This window comes from Hipposideros armiger, unplaced genomic scaffold (genome assembly GCF_001890085.2).
Source record: "Hipposideros armiger isolate ML-2016 unplaced genomic scaffold, ASM189008v1 scaffold_15, whole genome shotgun sequence".
Classification (NCBI taxonomy): Eukaryota; Metazoa; Chordata; class Mammalia; order Chiroptera; family Hipposideridae; genus Hipposideros; species Hipposideros armiger.
This window is the reverse complement of record NW_017731365.1, coordinates 6,906,948-6,913,293: the sequence shown is the minus strand read 5'-3', so window position 1 is coordinate 6,913,293 and position 6,346 is coordinate 6,906,948. Positions and strand designations below refer to the sequence as shown.

The 6,346-nt window shown below is 33.4% G+C and overlaps 1 protein-coding gene and 1 pseudogene across 4 annotated transcripts in view; both read right to left on the bottom strand.

Annotated features, from left to right (window-relative positions):
• LOC109371747 (nucleoporin Nup37 pseudogene) overlaps positions 1–5,380 on the bottom strand; it is an 8,672-nt pseudogene extending 3,292 nt beyond the window's left edge.
• The window catches only part of ADK (adenosine kinase), a 537,152-nt gene that overhangs the window by 134,616 nt on the left and 396,190 nt on the right, over positions 1–6,346 (bottom strand). The window lies entirely within an intron of this gene.

The following is a 6,346-nucleotide window of genomic DNA, read 5'->3' as shown; positions in this document are numbered from 1 at the left end:
AGAGACAGAGAGAGACAGAGAGCATGCAAACGTGTGCTCAATGCATGAGGTAGAAATTTAATTGTACTTTTCTTACAACTCTTCTCTATGTTGGTAATCATTTCAAAATAAAAAGTTAAAAAACACTTATGGAAAAAACAAAATTTTTTTGGAGTAGTTAATGGTGGATGACATGATGAATGCTGATTTTAATTTTTTCTTTGCATGTTTCTTTATTTTTCATCATCTACAATGAACATGCATTATTATTATAGCTGGAAAATATTTTAAAAATCACTTAAAGGTACTTTGATGAAGTATATAATCCATGACTCATGAATTTGTCAAATTTATCTATTTTGATATCCCATATTAATATCTTATAAATCTCCAGGGTAAGAAATTATTTTTAACATTTTACTAAATGATCATTATAAATAAAATTAGAAGACTGACTACATTTTCAATTACTTTCCTAAGAATCAGAGGCACCAAAAGGTGAGTATCAAATCAATTTGTCCATCTACCCTTCCGCTTTTCTACCCTATTATCCGAGACATTCTATTGTCTTACAATACAGGTAATTTTTAAAGGCTCTAACTTGAAATTGATTTAGGTATGAGCAACCTTTCCAGGAATATTCCCTGTACTCACATTACCTATTACACACAAAGATAAGGGGAATCTGATAACTAAATCAGTGACACCTTGGGGGTATTTTTCTGATTGTTAGAACTAAAAAGAAAAAGAAATGAGAAAACTGAGCTCAGTTAATATAAATCTAAGTCAGAGTATCTACAGAAATAGAGATCAGACTCTTTCTAGAAAGGGCCTACCTCTTCCCAAGCTCTTGCCACCACAATTAACACATTAAAATCAATTTTTAAAGGCAACCCAGTCTCCAATCTTCCACTTCTTCCATCTATTATTTGAAAAATAGCACTAAGTATCATTTAGTTTTGATAACATTGCTTTGTAGGTTTATATCTTTTTCACCCATTTTGTAGCTGTCTAAATGTTCTCAACAATAATCAAAAGTTCTGCTAATTTATTTATGTGGAACCCAGTGCATTTCTGGGTTCCACATAACAAGAAATATAAACTTTGACTTTAGCATAACAAATGTGAAGGAGTAAACTGAATTCTGAATTTAGAATTTCCCTCCTGAAAGAGGTAGGAACTGAAGAGGTCATTTCTGAATTAAGACCATGGTGAGAGACAGAAAACTTGTATGTCCTCACCTTGCAAAAAAATGAATTTTCTACAAACTATCAATCCAAGGTGGCTTGATGCTGTAATAAAAGACTTCTAATTATTAAATTTTTATCTTAATTTGAATAAATTACTATTAATATTCACTGTATTAACTAATGTCTCCATGTTTAATATTTAGTTTTATTTGGGTCAATTACTGAAACATACACTGTCTCTCAAAATGGATTATTCTTTATAGCTCAAAAGGAACAGCAGTTTAACAATAAAACAACAGTAACGGGAACACCACATCCATTTTCCTTTGAAATTACCTAACACAAGCCTATGAGCAGTCGTATTTCTGAATGAACATTAGAACATCCTTCCAAAGGATAAGGAATTAAAAAGAAGAGGGGCCAATCAGCTCTTGAATACAGAAAAAGATGATAGATTCAAGCCTTTTGTTTCTCAGGTAGCAAAATGTGGCAATAAGGAGTTGAAGTTCCAGTCGCCTGGCCTTCCATCTCTATAGTATGCTTTGAAACCAGAGAGGAGAGGGCTGACCAAATAAATGCTTCTGGTGGAAACCAAGGTCCCTGGGCTTGTTAAATTAGCCTAGAGTTACCACAAAATTGAGGCCCTAAACTATTTACATTAGTTGGTATCTCTAGTCTGGACCTGAATTCCATATGTGAAAACACATTAGAGATTCCTATTTTAGAAAAAGTTGAGAGGGTAGAGACTGTGATAAGTAACTGACTATAATAGCAGGTTAACATTCTTCGCGCTCTTAGAATACCTAGTGCCGGGCACAGTGCCTAACGCAAAATGCTGTAAAAAACCGGTCAAATTGAAGGACGTTAACTCTCTGAGAGAGAGTACCTTAAACTAAAAGGAAAGCTAAGGTAAACCTTCAACTCTTTCACAAATCTATCACCCAATAATTCTGCTTTTATATTGATTACTTTACCAAAGCACCCAATTTGGGTATTACACCAAAACTGTGAAGGGCATTTGTTCTTTTATACTTAAGTCTGTGATCAAGATCCTGTAGCTTCTACTTTACTTGTATGACAACAGAGAAAAGTAAATAGAAATTGGAGTAATCATATCGCTGCCTTTTTTTATATAACCTTTGTGTTTCTGAAATAATATTCACATGTTTTACTTCATACTGACAAAAACAGAATATGTTTATTACCATTTTTCAGATGAGAAAATTAAGGGCTAGGGAGGTTAAGTGGACTTGTCATTGCCACCCAGCTTAACTGGCTAAGATCAGAGGTCCCGTGACCCCAGGCTAGCTAGCAGTCTAATAACCATCTCATACTGAAGAGCACACCTGGCATAGAGACAAAGCGTTAATATGTGTATCTATACTATTGCCTGTTGAGGAAGAGGCTGAAAGGAAATGGTAACAATTTGGAAATCTGTTATCCATAGTTGAAATCAGACCAACGTACATGAGTAAGCCCCTGATGCCCTGCTTCAGGATATTCTAACTCCAAAAAGATGACAACTGAAAATAATGTAAAAATCCTGGTCACAAATAATAGTTATTGTATGTGCTATTTTAACAAGAAGATGTGGTCATCCTTGACTCCTTTCTTTCAATCTCACTTTCAGTCTGTTAGCAAACTGGTTCTATGTTCAAAAAATGTTCAGAATTAAAACAAATATTTCTCACTACTTCTGTCACCACTACCTCAGTCTAAACCGCTGTCATCTTTTGTTTAGATTAGGCATCTTTTGCCATCACCTAATAATGAGTCTCTGCTTCTGCCTTTGCCCCTTTTATAGAGTATTCTTTCTTACGAAAGCATCAGTTTCACAAAGGCAGGTATTTCTATGTTTTGTATTCAGGACACTATCTAGCACATACTAATCACTCAAAAAGTATTTGTTTAATGAATAAATGTAGTAGTCAGAGCAATCCCTTTAAAAGGTAAATCACATCATTTCCCTCCCTTGTTTAAAACCATACCCAATTCCATCCTATCTAATTAAAGGTCAAAGCCGAAGTCCATAAAATGGTCTCCAACACTGAATAACCTGGCACCCTATAGAGCGCTGACCTCTTTTCCTACTCCTTTCCTTTTCTAGCCACACTAGTCTCACTGAAGTTCACTTACTGTCTGTCTTTCTAGAATGCTCCTCCCTCAGATAGCTATTGTCCAGATCTCTGCTTAAAAACCACTTTTTCAGTGAGGTGTTCCCTGATCATCCTGTCTATATTTGTTTTTAGATATTTTTTTAAATGTCTAAAAGAAATGAATTATTTAAAAAAATAATCAGACCACCACTATCCACCTAAAAAAATTTAACAGTACTTCCTTCCTAGCAACAAATAATCAAATCACCATTCATACCTCCCCACTGCCTTATAAGTTTGTTTTTTTCAAACAATTTATTTTAAATTGGGATTGGGACCCAAATAAAGTCAATGTTTTATCACTGGATGACATATCTTAGGTCTTTCTTAATCTATGGATTCCTTCTTCTCTTTTAAAATTTTGGTTTAAAAAACTGAGTTATTTGTCCTGTAGAATGTCTCTCAGTCTAGATTTTTGCTGAATGTACCTCTTTGATGTTATTTAACATGCTCCTGTCTCTCTTATATTTCTCATTGTAGTTAGATTTGGAGAGCTTACAGATTTAGGTTCCAGTTATTTATCTTTCCCCAAGACTTACATAGGTGGTGGTACGTATTTCCAGCAGAAGATGCATAATGACTGAATAGAATTGAATCTCTATATACAATGAAAGCATGCCAGAAAGACTGCTCACAAAACAGATACAAATTGTAACCTACTATTTCAAAACAAGCTAAAAGATATTAGGAAAATGACATAAAACATGTTAGAATGAGAAAAAAATCACAAATAAAATAACAGGACTAAAGAAAGAATTAAAAATAAAAAAAAAGTATTTTAAAAATGAAGAGTAAACTAGAAGGAACACAGAATTAAATACAACAATTTTTGTCTTAAAGTAAAAGGATAAAATTAAAAAATAAAAATATATGAAGACATAAAAGTTTTTGAGTAAAAGAAATAAATATTTAAGCCAGACAAAGAAGATCCAGTATGTGGATAAAGAAGTGCCTGAAAAAAGGAAACCAAAACAAGAAAACAGAACAAATACCAAAAACTATTTTAAGAAAATTTCCCCCCCCCCAAAAGATTTAAAACTATGAATTGAAAAGGCATGCATACTATGTTTCTAAGAATTTTGACCTAGAATGAACACCAAGACAAGCTGTACTAAATTATATGAAAGAAAATAAATCTTTGTGCAAAAAGGCACAAAGAGCAAGTGACTTATGAGGGAAAGAAAATTAGATTATCATCAGATTCTGACAGCAAAGAAAATGAAGCAACATGTTTAAAATACACAAGGAAAGAAAACGTGAGGCAAGGATTTTACATGCAGCAAAACTGAGTTACAAACAGTTAACAACATGAGTGAACTCAAGGAGTATTGTTCTCATGAGGCCTTCCTAAGGAAACAACTCTACCATAAGTGTTAGGAAATCAAAACAACTAAAGAAACACCAACAGGGGATTGCTGGCAGTAATTAAATATAAAGTGACTTATAGAACTAAGAATAAATGAGAGCAAACAGGGATAGAATAACATGCATAATGACTATGTACTCTAAAAATGTAATGAAACTTTTTTAAATGGGAGAAGAATATAGAGATCATAAGTAAAAAAATTAAAACTAGTTTCAGTAATCATAATGGTAGTGGTAGTATTAAGAATATTATTGTGATATGGCCTCAGGGATAGAAAAAGACAGTCCGAGGAATATAATCAATAATGTTGTAAATATTTCTTAGGGGGCCAGATGGACTCATGTCTTGTTGGGGAGACCACTTCATAGACGGTGTAGAGGCCTGACCACCGCACTGTATTTCTGAAGCTGATGTTGAATAATATTGTATGTCAACTATAATTATATATACATGGAGTAGACGTGGANAGGAAGGCAGGAAGTCCAAACTCTTCTGCCAGGTTTTCTAGGCTCATGGAAATTTGATCTTTATCTGTTTAGTTATAACAGGTAACCTTTGTTCCAAAAGTCCTGGTTTTATCCATTGCACATATTCATTTATCCCTTCAGAAAGTATTTATTGAATGTGTACAGTACACAGGTACAAGGGGTTGAGGATAAAGACACAAAGTCTTTACCCTTACGGAGCATACTTCGCACAAACTAGACTCATTCTTGCTTCATTGACATTCTCAAGCCATTCCTTCTGTGTAAAACATCTTTACTCCTTTCTATCACCTCTACCATGAAGTTGTCCTGAACACTCAAGCCTCTGGTAGGATTGTCAGGTTAAAATACAAGACGTCCAGTTAAATCTGAATTTCAGATATGCAATGAATAATTCTGTAGTGTAAGTATGTCCCAAAAATTGCATGTCCCATCTGAAATTCAAATTTAAACGGATATCCTGTATTTCTATTTGCTAAATTTGGCAACCTCATTATCTGGTAATTTCCCCTTTCTTAAAATTTCCATTCTAATTATATTCAGAATCATAGAGATTAACATGTAATTATTGTCTTCAGTAGGATTTTTGTTTTGTTGCTCTATGTTGTAAGCACTTAACAAATACTTGATAGATGGATTCAGAAATTAAAATTAAAATAAAGATTAATTTCCAAAGATGTTCTTCCCAACTGTATTTGCAACACTGAAAAAACTAAAAACAGTAAAAATGTTCAACAATAGAAGACTAGTGAAAATAAATGATATTATACAGCTACCCAAAATGATAACTGAAAGATCAGGTAACGCTGAAAGATGAGAAAATGCTTTAAGTATAATATTTAGTGGGAAAAAAGGATAAAAAATTATAATAGAAATATTTTCAGTTTGTTAAAAGTACATACATATAACAGTTAGCTATACTCTTTAAAAATGTCATTGTCATAAAAGAGAGAGAAAGAACAAGGAAGTATTCTAGAACAAAGGAAACCAAAGACTTATCACAAGTAAAGGCACTGCATGATCCTGGATTGGATCTTGGAGTAGAAAGGACATTCTTGGGAGAACGAGAAAAATTTGAGTATGTATTGTGATTATGTATATGTTTGGGGAGAGAAAGAGAGAGAAAGAAAGAGAGAGAGAGACAGAGAGAGAGAGAGAGAGAGAGAGAGA